Below are 17,620 nucleotides of genomic sequence, written 5' to 3'. Positions count from 1 at the left end.
CATGCCAATTTATGCATAATAGGGATCCCAAAAGGAGAAGAAAGAGAAAAGGGGATTGAAAATGTATTTGAATAAATTATGGCTGGAAATTTCCCAAACCTAAAGAAAGAAACAAATATCCAGGTACAGGAAACACAGAGGGTCCCAAACAAGATGAACCCAAACAGACCTACACCAAGACATATTATATTAAAATGGCAAAAGTTAAAGAGAGGATTCTAAAAGCAGCAAGAGAAAAACAGAGTTAATCACAAGGGAACCCCCATAAGGCTATCAGCTGATTTCCCTACAGAAGTGTCGCAGGCCAGAAGGGAGTGCCAAAATACATTCAAAGTCCTGAAAGGGAAAAATCTGCAACCTAGGATACTCTACCCAGCAAGATTATCATTTAGAATAAAAGGAGAGATAAAGAATTTCTCAGACAAGCAAAAACTAAAAGAATACAGCAATACTAAACCTATCCTAAAGGAAATACTGAAAGGCCTTCTCTAAATAGAAAAGAAGTAAGAATCTATAAGAAAGAGAAAATCACAATTGGAAAGTAAATCACTTAAATAAGCCAGTACACAGATTTAAAAAAGATAAAATTCTGTGAAAGTGGTAATAACCACAATGAACAGCAAAAGGCTGAACATGAAGATGTAAAAGAGGACATCAAAATCATAAAATGGGGGGGGGGGATAAGAAAATGTAGATTTTTTTTTTTCCAGAATGTGTTTGAGCCTATATGACTATCAGCCTAAAGCGAGCAGATATAGGAAGGAGTTAACATACTTTAAAAACAGGGTAACCGCAAATCAAAAAAATAGAATAGATGCACAAAAACCGAAAAGAACACAAGCATAATACAAAAGAAAATCATCAAACCACAAAAGGAAAAGCAAAAAGAAAAAGGGACAAAGAAAAATATAAAATCAATGGTTTAAAATGGTAATAAGCACATATCTATCAGTAATTACCTTAAATGTCAATGGACTAAATGCCCCAATCAAAAGACACAGAGTGGTAGATTGGATAAAAAAACAAGAACCTACAATATGCTGCCTACAAGAGACCTACTTTAAGGCAAAGCACATACGTAGACTGAAAGTCAGGGGATGGAAAAAGATATTTCATGCAAATGGAAATGACAAAGTGGGGCTTGCAATGCTCATATCAGCCAAATAGACTTTCAAACAAAGGCTACAAAGAAAAATAAAGAAGGACACTATATAATGATAAAAGGATCAATTCAAGAAGAGGATATTACACTTATCAACATATATGCACCCAATATAGGAACACCCAAATAAGTAAAACAATACTAACAGACATAAAGGGAGAAATTGACAGGAATACAATAATAGTAGGAGACATTAACACCCTACTCACATCAACGGACAGATCTTCTAGACAGAAAATAAGGCAACAGAGATCCTAAATGATACAATAGAATTGTTAGACTTAATTGATATTTTCAGGACATTATATCCAAAAAAAGCAGAATACACATTCTTTTCAAATGCATATGGAATATTCTCTAGGATTGACCACATATTAGGGCACAAAACAAACCTCAACAAATTTAAGAGTATAGAAATTATTTCAAGTATCTCTTCTGATCACAATGGCATAAAACTAAAAATCAAACACATAAAAAGAAATAAGAAAAAAAAATTACATGGAGACTAAACAACATACTACTAAAAATCCAGTGGGTCAACGATGAATTCAAAGAAGCAATGAAAAAATACCTTGAGGCAAATGACAATGTAAACAAAACCATACAAAATCTATGGGATACAGCAAAAACAGTTCTTAGAGGGAAGTTCATAGTGATAAAGGCCTTCTTTAAGAGACAAGAAAAATCTCAAATAAACAACCTAACCCAACACCTAAAAGACTCAGAAAAAGAATAACAAACAAAACATAAAGTCAGTAGAAAAAAGGATATAATAAATATCAGAGAGGAAATAAATAGAGATTAAAAAACAATATTAAAAAAAATCAATAAAACCAAGAGTTTGTTCTTTGAAAGGGTAAACAAAATAGACAAATCTCTGGCCAGGCTCACCAAGAAGAAAAGAGAGAGAACCCAAACAAACAAAATAAGAAATTAAAGAGGTGAAATCACAACTGATACTGCAGAAATACAAATAAAATCTGTAAGAGAATACTATGAACAATTATATGCCAACATATTTGACAACTTAGAAGAAATGGACAACTCTGTAGAAGCATACAGCCCACCAAAAGTGAATCAAGAAGAAACAGCTAACTTGAACAGACCAATCGCTAGAAATGAAGCAGAATCTCTAATTTAAAACAAAACAAAAACTTCCCACAAACAAAAGTCCAGGACCAGATGGCTTCACAGGTGAATTCCACAAAACATACAAAGAACTAATACCGATCCTTCTCAAACTCTTCCAAAAGATTGAAGAGGAGGGAACACTCCCAAAGCCACCATCACACCAATACCAAAACCAAAGACACTACCAAAAAGGAAAATTACAGGCCAATATCTTTGATGAATATAGATGCAAAAATTCTCAACAAAATATTATCAAACCAAATCCAGCAACACATAAAAAAGATCATACACCATAACCAAGTTGGATTCATCCCAGGATCACAAAGACGGTTCAACATATGCAAATCAATCAATGTGATACACCACATCAATAAAAGAAAAGACAAAAACCACATGATTATCTCAATAGATGCAGAAAAAGCATTTGACAAAATTCAACATTCATTCATGATTAAAACTCTTACCAAAGCGGGTATAGAGGGAACACATCTCAACATAATAAAAGCTATTTAGGATAAACCCACAACCAATATACTACTCAATGGTGAAAAGCTGAAAGCCTTCCCACTAAAATCTGGAACAAGACAAGGATGCCCACTCTCACCACTTCTATTCAATATAGTATTGGAAGTCCTAGCCACAGCAATCAGACAAGAAAAAGAAATAAAATTGGTAGGGAAGAAGTAAAATTGTCATTATATGAAGATGACATGATACTCTATATAGAAAACCCTAAAGACTCCACACAAAAACTACCAGAACTGATAAACGAATTCAGCAAGGTAGCAGGATACAAGATTAACACAGAGAAATTGGTTGCATTTCTTTACACCAACAATGAAATATCAGAAAGGGAATGTAAACAAACAATCCCCCTTAAAATCTCATCAAAAAAAGAATATACTTAGGAATAAACCTCACCAAGGAGGTGAAAGACTTATATGCTGAGAACTACAAAACATTAATAAAGGAAATTGAAGATGATTCAAAGAAATGGCAAGATACCCCATGCTCTTGGATTGGAAGAATATTGTTAAAATGGCCATACTACCCACAGAAATCTACAGATCTAATGTGATCCCTATCAAATTACCAATGACATTTTTCACAGAACTATAACAAATAATCCTAAAATTTACATGGAACCATAAAAGACCCAGAATTGCCAAAGCAATCCTGAGGAAAAAGAACAAAGTAGGAGGCATAACCCTCCCAGATTTCAGACAATATTACAAAGCTACAGTAATCAAAACAGCATGGTATTTGCACAAAAACAGACATATGGATCAATGGAACAGAATAAAAAGACCAGAAAAAAACCCACACACCTATGGTCAATTAATCTTCAATGAAAGAAGCAAGAATATACAATAGGGCTTCCCTGGTGGCGCAGTGGTTGAGAATCTGCCTGCCAATGCAGGGGACATGGGTTCGAGCCCTGGTCTGGGAAGATCCCACATGCCACGGAGCAACTAGGCCCGTGAGCCACAACTACTGAGCCTGCGCGTCTGGAGCCTGTGCTCCACAACAAGAGAGGCCGCGATAGTGAGAGGCCCACGCACCGCGATGAGGAGTGGCCCCCGCTTGCCACAACTAGAGAAAGCCCTCGCACAGAAACGAAGACCCAACACAGCCAAAAAAAAAAAAAAAAAAAAAGAATATACAATAGAGAAAAGACAATCTCTTCAGCAAGTGGTATTGGGAAAGCTGGAGAGCCACATGTAAATCAATGAAGTTAGAACACTTCCTCACACCATACACAAAAATAAACTCAAAATGGCTTAAAGACAAATATAAGACATGACACCATAAAACTCCCAGAAGAGACCATAGGCAAAACATTATATGACATAAATCATACCATATGTTTTCTTAGGTCAGTCTCCCAAGGCAATAGGAATAAAAAACAAAAATAAACAAATGGAACCGAATTAAACTTACAAGCTTTTGTACAGCAAAGGAAACCATAAATAAAATGAAAAGACAACTGATGGACTGGGAGAAAATATTTGCAAATGATGTGACCGACAAGGGCTTAATTTCCAAAATATACAGAGCTCATGCAGTTCAATAACAACAACAACAACAAAACAACCCAAGCAAAAAGTGGTCAGAAGACCTAAATAGACACATCTCCAAAGAAGACATACAGATGGCCAATAGGCACATGAAAAGATCTCATCATCGCCAATTATTAGAGAAATGCAAATCAAAACTAAAATGAGTTATCACGTCACACCAGTCAGAATGTTTATCATTAAAATGTCTACAAATAATAAATGCTGGAGAGGGTGTGGAGAAAGGGGAACCCTCTTACACTGTTGGTGGGAATGTAAGTTGGTACAGCCAGTATGGAAAACAGTATGGGTGTTCCTCAAAAAACTAAAAATAGAATTACCATATGATCCAGCAATCCCACTCCTGGGCATATACCCAGACAAAACTATAATTCAAAAAGATACATGCACCCCTATGTTCATAGAAGCACTATTTACAATAGCCAAGACATGGAAACAACCTAAATGTCCATTGACAGATGGATAAAGAAGATGTGGTGTGTGTGTGTGTGTGTGTGTGTGTGTGTGTGTATATATATATATACACATACATATATGAATATATGTATATATATATATGAATATATATATGAATATTATATATATATATGAATATTACTCAGTCATAAAAAAGAATGAAATAATGCTATTTGCAGCAAATGGATGGACCTAGAGATTATCATACTAAGTGAAGTCAGAAGAGAAAGACATTTACCATATGATATCACTTATGTGTGGAATCTAACAACACAAATGAACATGTCTACGAAACAGAAACAGACTTCCAGACATAGTGAACAGACTTGTGGTTGCCAAGGGGGAGTATGAGTGTGGGAGAGATGTATTGGGTGTTTGGATTACCAGATGCAAACTATTACATATAGAATGGATAAACAACAAGGTCATATTGTATAACACAGCATACCATATTCAATACCCTGTGATAAACCATAATGGAAAAGAAGATGAAAAGAATATATATATAACTGAATCGCTTAGCAGTACAGAAGAAATTAACACAACATTTTAAATCAACTATACTTCAATAAAATTAAAAAAAAAATCTTACTTGGTTTCTAGCTCAGGGAAGTTACACTTAAAGCAGAAATGACACAGTAACAGAGACCAGATTCTACTTCCTTATAACTGACATTAGTAAAGGAATGTCCTAGGAAACCCATGGCTAAACAGTCATTTAGGAATCAAAATTCAGGTGCCATCTCTAGGCAGCAGGACTGCAAATCTCACAGGATTCTTATTACCCATCCAGGTGTTTGTAAGGACTATTTTCAAAATATAAAAGGCGATATTTTTATTTTTTTGTTTTATTTTTTTATAAATTTATTTTATTTATTTTTGGCTGCATTGGGTCTTTGTTGCTGCATGCAGGCTTTCTCTAGTTGTGGCAAGCGGGGGCTACTCTCTGCGGTGTGAGCGCTTCTCATTGCAGTGGCTTCTCTTGTTGCAGAGCACAGGCTCTAGGCGCGTGGGTTTCAGTAGTTGTGGCTTGCGGGCTATAGAGCACAGGCTCAGTAGTCGTGGCACACGGGCTTAGTTGCTCCGCAGCATGTGGGATCTTCCCGGACCAGGACTTGAACCCATGTCCCCTGCATTGGCAGGTAGATTCTTAACCACTGTGCCACCAGGAAAGTCCCTAAAAGGTGATATTTTTAAAAGACCTCACTAAATCTTTACATCCTTTTCATGCAAAAGTCCAGACTGTCTCCAAAAAGCCCACTCTCACCCCCATCACTACAGCAACAAGTCAAAGTTTTCACTAAATGTAACACACTTATATCATTTATGATTTTAATTATAAGGCTTATAGTGTTGGTTGAGATGTAAATAAAACTATTGCCAAGAGCCATGCCTCAAGTGAGGACATTTCACATAGTATGAATTATTAGTTTGGGCATGTGACAGCCCCTAGATTGAAAGCTTTAACTACCATAAACTACCATAGTTTATTTGGCTTCTTTTCTATTTAGGTATTATGTTATTTCCAATATTGGCAATTATAAATAATGCTACAGAGATAACCTTGTTCAAATGTATTCTTATCATGTAAGAGATTCATCTTCAGGGTAGATTCCTAGATGTAGGATTTCTGGGTCAAAAGTTAAGTTCACGTATAGTTTTGTTAGGTATTGTCAAATTCCTTCCAGAAGGAGTATACCCGTTTGTATTTCCACCAGCAATGAAGAGAATGCCTGATAGCACAGCCTCACCAACAGACACTTTTTTTCATATTTATGTTTTTTTCCAATTTCACTAGTAAGAAATAGTATCTCATTGTTCTTTGATTGTATTTCTTCAAATATGAGTTTGAAAATGTCACATTTTCAAAATCCATTATGTATCTTTTTGTTGCATTGCCTATTCATATATTTTTCTCTCATTTTCAGAGTTTTGCTCCTTAATGTATCAATTTTAAGTTTTTCTGTACTAGAAATATTAGTTCTTTGTTTTATATATTGCAAACATTTCTTCCCATTCTGACTGTTTTGTTGATTATTTTATGTTGATTGTCCCAATACAAAAGCTTTAAATAATTTTTACAGGTTTAAATTCATTAATCTTTTCATTTATTGCCTCTGTATTTGAGTTATAGTTAGAAAGCCTTTCCCTACACCAGGATTTAAGAGAATTTCACCCATGTTTCTTAGTAATACTTGTATGGTTTAATGTTTTTACATTTGTATCCCTAATCTAACTGGATTTTTTTTTCTTTGTGCAAGATGTAAGATATGGATTATTTTTTTTCTAGTTACAAATGACAACCAAGTTGTCCAAGCATTTTAATTAAAACTCTATTGTTGACATCTGGCTTCTATTCAGGGATGAGACACCTAAAATGAGTGTTTCTTCTAAACTTATAGAGGAAAAAATGCCAGACAAGCTACAAGTTCAGAACTTTCTTGAACTTACCTAAGCATTGAGGTTGCAGGGCAACAAACTAATCCCAAATCTAAGGAGATACCTCCAGGGAGAGACTGAACACAGGCCATAGCTTATGAGGCACTTGGATACCAGGAAGAATTTATTTAGCCTGGTGTGTGATGTGGTGGTCATCAGGGGCACACTGGGGAGGGCATGTGAAGCCCATGGGGAGCACAGAAACTGGGGGAGTCCACATCCTCTTCACAGTTTTCTCCTTGAACCCCAGTGGGTGTCACGGATATTACTGGATGAAGTTAAAAGAAAATATCCTTTCAATGTCTCAGACCTAGAAAAGAAGACCAGTGGCTGTGGTATGAAGGAAATGCAATTCCACTTGGTCCCTTCTCCATTGTCTCCCCTAAGGAATCAAAGTCTTGATATGTGGAGGTAAGAACAACACTGTCGCCATTGGACACTGAGGTGAACATACTGCACCTGAAGGAAAAGAACAGAAAATAAAACAAAACTGTCCCTGGAGAAGGGAAAGAAATGTAAGGTAGACCCAGAAATATATCCAGGGAGGGGCAGGGACCCTGAGAAGAATAAATAGCTGAGACTCAGGGATTTGGTGCTTGTCTAAGACTAAGACTAAATCAGAAAAGTAAATTACATCCTTCCCTCAACACCAGGCTAACAAGAGATGACTGTCAGTCAGGGTTCTTCAGAGAAACAGAACCAGTGGAGTGTGTTTAAAGTACCTCAATATTGCAGAATTGTCTGATTAACTTTTCAGCCATAGAACAGCTGCTTTTTGCTTTGTTTGTCTACTTCTTGCATCCTGTACTTGCCCTTTAGGGGTTGTTCAATACCTTATGAGCATATTGCATATAAAATATTAGATGCATGCATGTTTTTATGTTTCTTCTTCTTTTTTTTTTAATCAGGATTTTAATGTCTCAATTCCTGGCAGCTTCGTTGTGCTGAACTGTATGTAATTATTTTCTCCCTTGCCTGTGGAGAACTTAGGAGGCTCTTGGTTACTACTTTCTTTCTTTTTTTTTTCCCCATGTCATCAGGGAATTTTATTTTATTTTATTTTATTTATTTATTTATTTATTTATTTATTTATTTATTTTAACATCTTTATTGGAGTATAATTGCTTTACAATGGTGTGTTAGTTTCTGCGTGATCAAATTCTCTGAGGAGGATTAGCAGTGGTGAATCTGGGGCTTCTTCAGCCTCCTTATCTGTTCTCTGAGATCTCAGCCCCTTGAGTTCTGGCTGTCTTTGATGTTTTCTGATGCCTTCAAAGAGTCAATTGTTTGTTTTTAATTTTTTAACCTAAGTTTTATAATTATTAGTGGTAGAGGTTTAGTCTCACATTTTGCTGAGGTCATTAATCATGTTTATTCTAACTTTTTGAAATTCTGTTTTCTCTATTAAATCTTTATTCTTGGATATGAGATGTTTTGTTGGAGATGATTTGTTGGTTAAGATTGTTATATTATTGTTCTCTCATGCTGTTCAGTATTCTTAAATTTTGGTGATTCTCAAATGTGTGCGTATTCCATATCTTTTAACCTGTTTGTAGATACTTATTGATTTACAGTATAGTTTTCCTTTAATGATTGCTACTGTGGGTAGTGTATGTCTATGTGGACACACAGCTGAAGATGATACATTTGATCTTACCTCAATGAATGTGAATTTATTGCTGAAGAGTAGACTTTAGTATTTGATAATTTAGAATCTTGATCTCCTCATGCCTGCCGTACTGGGTATAACCAAACCTATGCATGTCTTCTTGGTCTTCTAACCACAATTCTAAAATAATTACTCATAACTAAAAGAATAAATGTCCTTTTATTAAATCTCTGTTCTGGGAGGAGTTAAGCAGTGAGAAAGGATTTATGATTATTTTTTGCGAGTAATCCTAAAGCAAGATTACAAAACGTAGTTGTTAGTTACTGTACTGAGCTGAATACTGGTCATCCCCACACCCCCCTCAAATAGATCCAAGTCCTAATCCCTGGAATCTATGAATATTATCTTATCCGGAAAAAAAGGTGTTTAAAGATCTGATTAATTTGAAGATTTTGAGATGAGGAGATCATTCTGAATTATCCAGGTAGACACTAAATCCAATGACAAGTACTCTAATAGAAGAAAGACACAGACAGAAGAAAAAAAGACACAAACGCTGAGAAGAAGGCAACGTAAAGACAAAGGCAGAGATTAGAATGATGTGACTACAGCTAAGGAATGCTGACAGCCACCGGAAGCTTGAAGAGGCAAAAGATGGATTCTCCCCTTTATAGGGGGTACAGCCCTGACAATACCTTGATTTTGGACTTTCAGCATCCAGAACTATGAAAGAAGAAATTTCTGTAGTTTAAGCCCTAAAGCTTAGGTTAATTTGTTACGGCACCTCTAGGAAACAGTTACCTTCCTCTTTCTGGGAGATACCTATTCTAGTTTTTGAATTTCTGTGAAACCAATCATAGTTTTTTCAGTATACTGCCCTATACATTTTATAATTTGGTTAACTTCTTTAATATTATCCAATCCACTTGCCATTTTTTAGAGATGCCTCATGAAATTTGGCTTGCTAAGTGTTTTCATCACCTAGAAGCAGAGGAGAAGGTTGTCAACTACAATGTTTAATTTACTAACTTGAATCAATCTTCATCATATTCTGAATGTACTAATTCTAATCTATTTAATTAACATAGTTAATATATGAAAACAAAATTATTTAGGAGGAATTTTAATTTTGATTTCTAGTACTTGTTCAAGTTAATTTTATTGTTTATTTTCATTTTACTTAAATAGCTTGAATCAAAAAATGATCATAAAACACATAAAATGGACATTCTAACTAGTTTTCCATTCTGGAGTATCTTCCTTTTTATTTGATATTCATGTTCAAGTTACTCCAGCTATATATGAAAGGATGAAAGATGTAGAAATTAAATAACATTGTGGATATAGGATGTGAATATCAGGCTATTCAACTTTAAGAAATTTGGGAAGAGATTTCTAACAGATTTGATATGAAAGTGCTAGCAAATTTCACTAAGTTTCACTTAAGTTGCTTTAATTGCTGATGAAAAAATAAGGGGTAAAATTTAAAGCTGTAAATTATTTTCACAAGTTCCAAGGGGATTTGCATGATTTAGACCTTTTGTAAAGTTTCATTTCACACACTGGAGTTTTGAGAGCTTTGATTTTTAAATACATGACAGATAGGATTCAGCCTTAGAAGACTGTGCTTTGATACTATAAATCGGTCACATTGCACACACTGAGATTTATCGTCATTTACAGGCATTTTACACTCCTGTTAGAGGTTTAAAGCATGGTTATTAACACTTGTGTTATAGACTTTGAAGAAGTCCCTAGGGTTCGTCAGTCAATTATGCAAGTTGAAACAGTAAATAACTAACTCATTTGCTGAGATAGAAAAGACAGGTTATTTTTGCAGAGTTTAACAATCAAGACAAAGTTATTGGTCTCATGATAGAAGTTTAAGTCTTATAATTAAGCTTAACACCCTATGACCTTGGATGTGGGTTGTTGAATTGATGTTGAAAGTAGCTGCTGATTCCTAAATTCCAAGTGGCACAGAGTAGACTGATATAGTGGAAACTGCTAAAGGACTCTGCTTGTTTCAGGGTATTAAAAACCACACACTAACATAAATGAATGATTCGTGGCTATTCTAAATGGTTAAATGTGCGAAAAGAAAGAATTTTAGTAAGGAAAATGATTATGATTAGACTATTACCTGGGCCCATTTCTTAACCCTTGGGGATTGCCAGAAAATGCTGAAGCGATATGAAGTCATAGTTTACAATCACTTCAGCAGAGATGGAGAATTAAACTCCATTACCCTTATTTCAAAAAAGGCTTTATATCATATTAAGGAGTAAGTGAACATACTTTAAAATTATACTTTAAATGAGTGTTTTTTTTAAGAAGCATAAGATCATTAAACAAACACTTGGCAATCTGATTTGTAAACACTTTCTTGATGAACTTTAGTCTCTTTGGAAGGAGATGTTTACAGACCATTTTTCTAAGAGCCTGGAACCTGTCATGTATGGTTGAAAAATATCAGGAAAATGAACCTCTTTTGGAAGCTGGTATAAATGATGGATATCAATTGTTAAACACTGAACATGAAAATCTATACACATAGATCATCAAATTTTACATATATCATTTGATTACAAAAATAAATAACTTAATTAAATCCTTGCTGGAGGGATATTATTTGTAACTGAAAAACTACTTCGACAGAACAACTCCTGAACTTTATCCATCATCAGGGCTTAATGTGACAGGTCACATACATGATTTTGCCTCTGACACTCCACCTTCCTTGCCAGTTAGAGGTAATACAGGTTAGCAGCTTAACTCTGGCTAAGTCCATAATGAGGCAGGTAATAAGGTCCCAGCAGGCGAGGCGGACCCTCTGGGCTCTCACGTGCTTGAACCAGCCACACAGATCAACACTAGTATTTTGCTACTCCCAGTGCCTCTCTCCACCTGCTGTTTCAGCAGCTCATGATGCGAGGGGATTGCCACAGCAAAAGTTCTTCATACTTTATATCGCCCTATTCCCCAGACTGACTGTTGCTCGTATGAGTACTTTAACCTGAAACATACTTTGCAGCTCCCCATGGGTTATAGACATATAAGGTGAAGCTCAGAGTGGGAACATTGCCAGTATACCCTAATATAAAGTTTTCATGGTTTGTTTTTCATATATAAGAGGGCCACTTATAGACTTGCAATATAAACTATAAACCATATGTCAAAAAATATATACTAGTTATATATAGTAAATGATGGTGTTGTTAATTGTTTTTGTCACAGTTATTATTTTTTTATTATTCCATGCTGGTTTAGCAATATTTAGAGATCTAATATTTAGAAGTCTTTGCATATTACTTAATGCTATTTTAATAAGTGATTATTACTAGAAATTTCTGATAAAATAAGTACTTATCCTAGACTTTAAAGTTTATAAATCACTTTTCATTAACATTTTTATATTTAATAGAATTGGGGAGATTATTTTATCAAAAATTGGTTAAAATAATTGCATTTTTAAATGATAAAAGTTTTTTTAAAAAAATAAATGTATGTCCCATCTAAACTTTCCTTCATTCTTCATTACATGAGATCAGTGTAGATTTTGTTATTCTTGATGTTAATTTCTTCCCCTCTAACCACCCCCAAAACATACCTGTTTCAACCTTATTTAACAATTTCTTTAACAATTTATTTAATTTCTTCAATTTAATAATTAATTGTTCAATTGCTTTAGTGCTTTAATTGTTCAATTGCTTTTATGTTCTAGGTTTTCTACTACATTAAGTACCTTATGTAATCAATTAATTTGAAAACCTATGTCATCAAAGCATAAAGTGCAGAAAATTCAAACAAATAATTTAAAAAAATAGAATTATGTCATTAAATCTAAAGTTGATTACAGGGTGAGAAATTACATAAAAGAAACTGACCTGGATGTTAGAAAAAAACTTTGAATGGCATAAACCACAAAAATAAATTTTATTTCACATACAAAGTCATATTTGGAATTGCACAGCAGAGCTTATTTTCATTTGCTATGTCACATTGCAAAGAAAATTTTTTCACACCTATTTCCACTGCTTCTTTCATTCTTTTTTACATCCTTTTCAGACTCATCAGTGCACAGACTCTCAAAGAATCTGTTTCTAGTCTCATCTAAAATTCTAATGTTGCTTGGAATAAAGTGGAAAAAATAGTGTAGCAGAACAACTCTGTGTTCACTCTTTAAGTTGTGTTTTAAAGTCCATCCAAGAGCTAGTTGTTACATATTGTAATTGACAGGTTTAGCTTCAGAGGCTGATTACTTTTACTGATTACAGCTGATTTACTAGCTTTTTGGCCTGCCTAGAGAACACTTGATTCCTTGAGAAATAAGGTGAAGCTTGTTGAAAAACACTTGCCAATGTGTGCCCATTAGAGCAGAACAGAGAGGAAGTTGCTTCTCTTCCAGTTGAATAAGACTGAATGAGCAGGCACATGAACAAATAAAATTTTCTGCTCTGGAAATACTGAATATAAGCAGAAGCTTAAATACTGTGTAATTATAAAAGAAGAGCTGTGGTAGTGATGCTTATAGAATCCAAAAAAATTCAGTATACAAAAAAGGCTGGGAAAATCATCATGTAGATAAATTACAGTTATTTTGTCTTTTATAGGTTGGCAAATTTGCAGTTTTTTCTGATATTCTTTACGTTCTTACATATTTTTCAGAATATATATTTAGAAAGATAATTACGTATAAAGATAATGGCATAAAAAAACTGTTTTGTTCTAATGCACAATTCAAATTTTCAACTCTAATTACTATTTAAAAAATCCTATGTCTGTCTCTAAAATAAATTCAAAAATGGATATAAATTGAGTTTCAGAAATATTAGAGCCATGTGGGCAAGGTTATAAAGTCAATAAGAATCATGAACAGAACTCCTGACACCCACGTAGTGCTAATTCTAGCTCAATGGGTCATCTTTACAAGTAAAGATGTATCAGTATCAATACCCAACAGTATCACTAGTTAGTGGATTAAAATGTACACTATTATAATTTTTTCCTATTCTATTAGTTAGTGATTGTCTATCTCATTGCATTTAGGACAATTATAATCCCTAAAAAAAAATTAACTATAAAAACAACACAACAACAATTAAATATCCAAGTACAAGTAAAACAACAACAACAACAAAACTTTTCAATGTGCCTTAACAGGTAGAAGAAAATGACTAACTGGATTTATAATGAAAAGGAATCAAGGAAGACACTGATCCAAAATTATGTGAAAGGTAAAATTTTGGTAATGAATTATTGGTAAACAGTATAGAAAAAAGACAGATGTCAAGATCTCTCTCACCAGTCTTTAAATATAACTATAAAAAGTTAGGAAGAACCCACAAAACAAGCTAATATACATATTCACAGTATCAAGAAGAAAATTATAAGTACAATTTAATACTATGACTCTTAAAAACAAGGCAGCAAGAAAATTTCCACTTCTAGCTATATATGACTACCTTATAGGACAGGACCAACCCTTATGCTATATAAGGGAACATCTTGATAAAATTTAAATGGAATTAGGTGTTGATATCCCAGTGATAAGGAGGAAATGAAATGAAATGAACTTCAAATTTTTTGCTACTCTTCCCAAGAGATATTTGTCATATCATAGGTGGTACAGCTAAAGAGGCTGAAGAGCTGAGTAGAAAGCTATAACTAAGAGGGTGAGAAATATAACAGGGTTTATGCAGTCATAGCTGAAGAGACAAATATAGGCATTTAGGAATTAACTAGGTCTCGGGAAAAATAAAGATGCAAATCACGACCTTTTTCCTTTCAACGTATTTTTGTTATTTGAATGCAGCAGCGAAAAAGGCCGACAATGAAGCAAAAAATAGTGGCTAAGAGTCTCAGAAACTAAATATGGCTTTTGGCAGCTTGTTGTCAAGATTGTTATGCACAAAAGGAAGAGGATCCCTAGACAAAACAGTAGAGTTTTAGTACAGATCCTAAAGGGAGACAGTCTGGAAATCAACCAATCAAAATAAAATACAAAACACCTTAGAATCACCTCAATCCAAGACTGATTCAGATCATCTACCCTTTCTCTAATCATGTCCAGAACCAAAATATACACTTTTGCCAGGAAGATGACATTATTCAGAACTTCATACACAATGTCTGCATTCAATGCAACATTACAGTTATATCAAAAAAACAAGACCAAGAGAAACACCAAAAAAATAGAAAGAGACTCCTGGGTGATCCAGATATCAGTATTATCAAAAATTGTTTTAACTATTTATAGCAAATTCAAAAACATAAATGAGAAGAAGCAAAATTTCAGAAATAAATTGAAATTTATAAAAAGAATAAGTGGTACTTCTAAAATTGAAAAGTATAATAGCTGAAATTATGTATTCAATAGTTGGAAATAAGAGCATATTAGATACAAATGAAGAGGTAATATTTGAACAGAATGATAGGTCAGTAGAAAAAATGCAGATTGAAGCAGAGAGACAAAAAATAGTCTGAAAATACATAAAACAGAATAAGAGGTATAATGGTCATAGATGAAAATATCTAATGTTTGATCCAGAAGAAAAGGAAAGAGAGAACGGGGCAAAGCCTCTATTAGAAGAGACGATGGATAAAAAAAGTTTATAAAACTGAAAAAAGTGGACAAAATACATCCATTTACACGAGTTTAGAAGTTCTACAAAACTCAACAGGATAGAGCTGAGAAAACCACACTTAGCATCATGATGAAACTGTTAAGAAAAAAGTCAAAAGTCTTAAAAGTAACAAAAAACTACAATTCACATTGAAAGGAGCAATAAAATATGAGTTGTATTCACAAGAGAAATAATGGACTGGCATCTTCTAAGTGCTGAAATAACTGCCAACACAGTATTTTATTTCCAGTGGAAAATAGCCTTCAGGATATTGACCAATGAAAGACATTTTCAGACAAACAGAAACTGGGGAAACCCTCTAGAACCAACACTAGGAGAAAGTGGCTGGCATTTCTGACTTGAATCTTTCATGTGGTTACATTCAGATATCAGCCAGGGCTGCAGTTATCTGAAGGCTGAATGATTTCATTCTGGGTGACTCACTCCCATGGGCTTGGAATTTAGTATTAACTATTGATGGAAGACCTCAGTTGGTCTTGATATAAGGTTCTCCACAAGACAATTTGAGTGTTCTCCTAGCAAGGGAGTTGGATTCTCCCAGAGTGAACAGAGCAGGAATTCAAGATAGAAGCTAGCACACCTTTTATGGCTTATTTTCAGAACTACCACACCACCCCATATCTAGTATTCTTTTGGTCACAAGGGTAAGCCCTGTTTCAATGTGGAAGGGCACTACATAAGGACAAAATAACAAAAGGCAAAATCATTGGAGTTCATCTTTCAGGCTGACTCCCAAAGGTATTTGTAAAATAAAAACAAAAGCTAGTACTATAATTCAGCAGTAGAGTTATAATTCATAATTAGAGAAATGCAACTTAAACTACACTTGTGATTCAATTTCTCACCTTCCACCTCCCAGATTGCTAAAATGTTAAACTCTATGACAGCATATTCTGAGTGTGAATTTGTGGATAACGGATGCTCATACACATTTCAAACTAGAGAGGAGTTTAGCAATGTCTAACAAAAGGACATTAGCATTTAACTTTTGACATAGCAGATTCACCTCTATGAATTTAGGCTGAAGAAACATCAACAACTTGAAAATACATATTTGCATAATTATTCATGCAATATTATATGTAATTAAAAACACAAAAAGGAAAAAATGAAACACAATGCCCACACATCGGAAAGTGATTGAATAAAGATAGCACAACCAACCTGTGTAATGAAGTATTATATAGCTGTAAAAAATGGTGATGATTTTTATGACATGTGGAGTGATTTCAAGGATGTATTTTTAAATAAAAGAAGCAAAGTACAAAAGAATATTTATAATGAGTCCCTTTTTCACTTAATAAAAAGTATGGCAAAAAATAAATGTATTTGCTCTTTGTTTTCAAAAACGAAAACAGAGAAGACAAACCAAATACTAATGATACTGATTACCTATGGAGAGTATGTAGCAAGAAGGTTGAAAAGATAGAAGGGTGGAGATGACATTCTGATTTCCTTTCTGCACAATTTTCACCTTTGGACCCATATTACTAGTTTATACAGTAAAACAGACAAAGTAAAGCACGCTGATTCCACAGCTGGAGTTTGGAGAATAAAAGATGTGTCTGAAATAGCTTTTTTTGTGTGCTAGAAAATAAAGTTACTAAAATATTGATACACAAATTGACATACAGCACATATTTACAGGCATAAGTGCACCTACACATACACACGTGTGTTTACATGCATGTGTAATGTTTATGTATATTTCATAGCTAAGAGAGTATTATAAGAAGATAGTTCTAGAAGAATGAGCACACTGATCTATGAGATTTGAGGTTTTGGTAATAATTTCTGAAAATAAAAATTTTGTCTCCTCTCTCAATAGATTACTTAAAACCTAATTTTATTCTATTTATCAAATTGGCTTGGATGTCTTGTACATTTTTAAACAGTAACAGAAATGGCTATTATATAGTTTTTTGTTTATTTGGTTCTGGCTTTGTTGAGGAATAGGTGTTACATTTTATAAAGGGTTTGGGGGGATATCTCTTAAATTGGTCATGAGATTTTTCTTCTATTATCCATTAATGCAGTTAATTAAATTAATATATTTTAGATTATCAAATCAAATTTCCATTCCTTTGGCTAAAATGTT

The sequence above is a fragment of the Balaenoptera musculus genome, chromosome 3 (assembly GCF_009873245.2).
Source record: "Balaenoptera musculus isolate JJ_BM4_2016_0621 chromosome 3, mBalMus1.pri.v3, whole genome shotgun sequence".
Taxonomy (NCBI): Eukaryota; Metazoa; Chordata; class Mammalia; order Artiodactyla; family Balaenopteridae; genus Balaenoptera; species Balaenoptera musculus.
Note: the sequence above shows the minus strand (reverse complement) of the source record.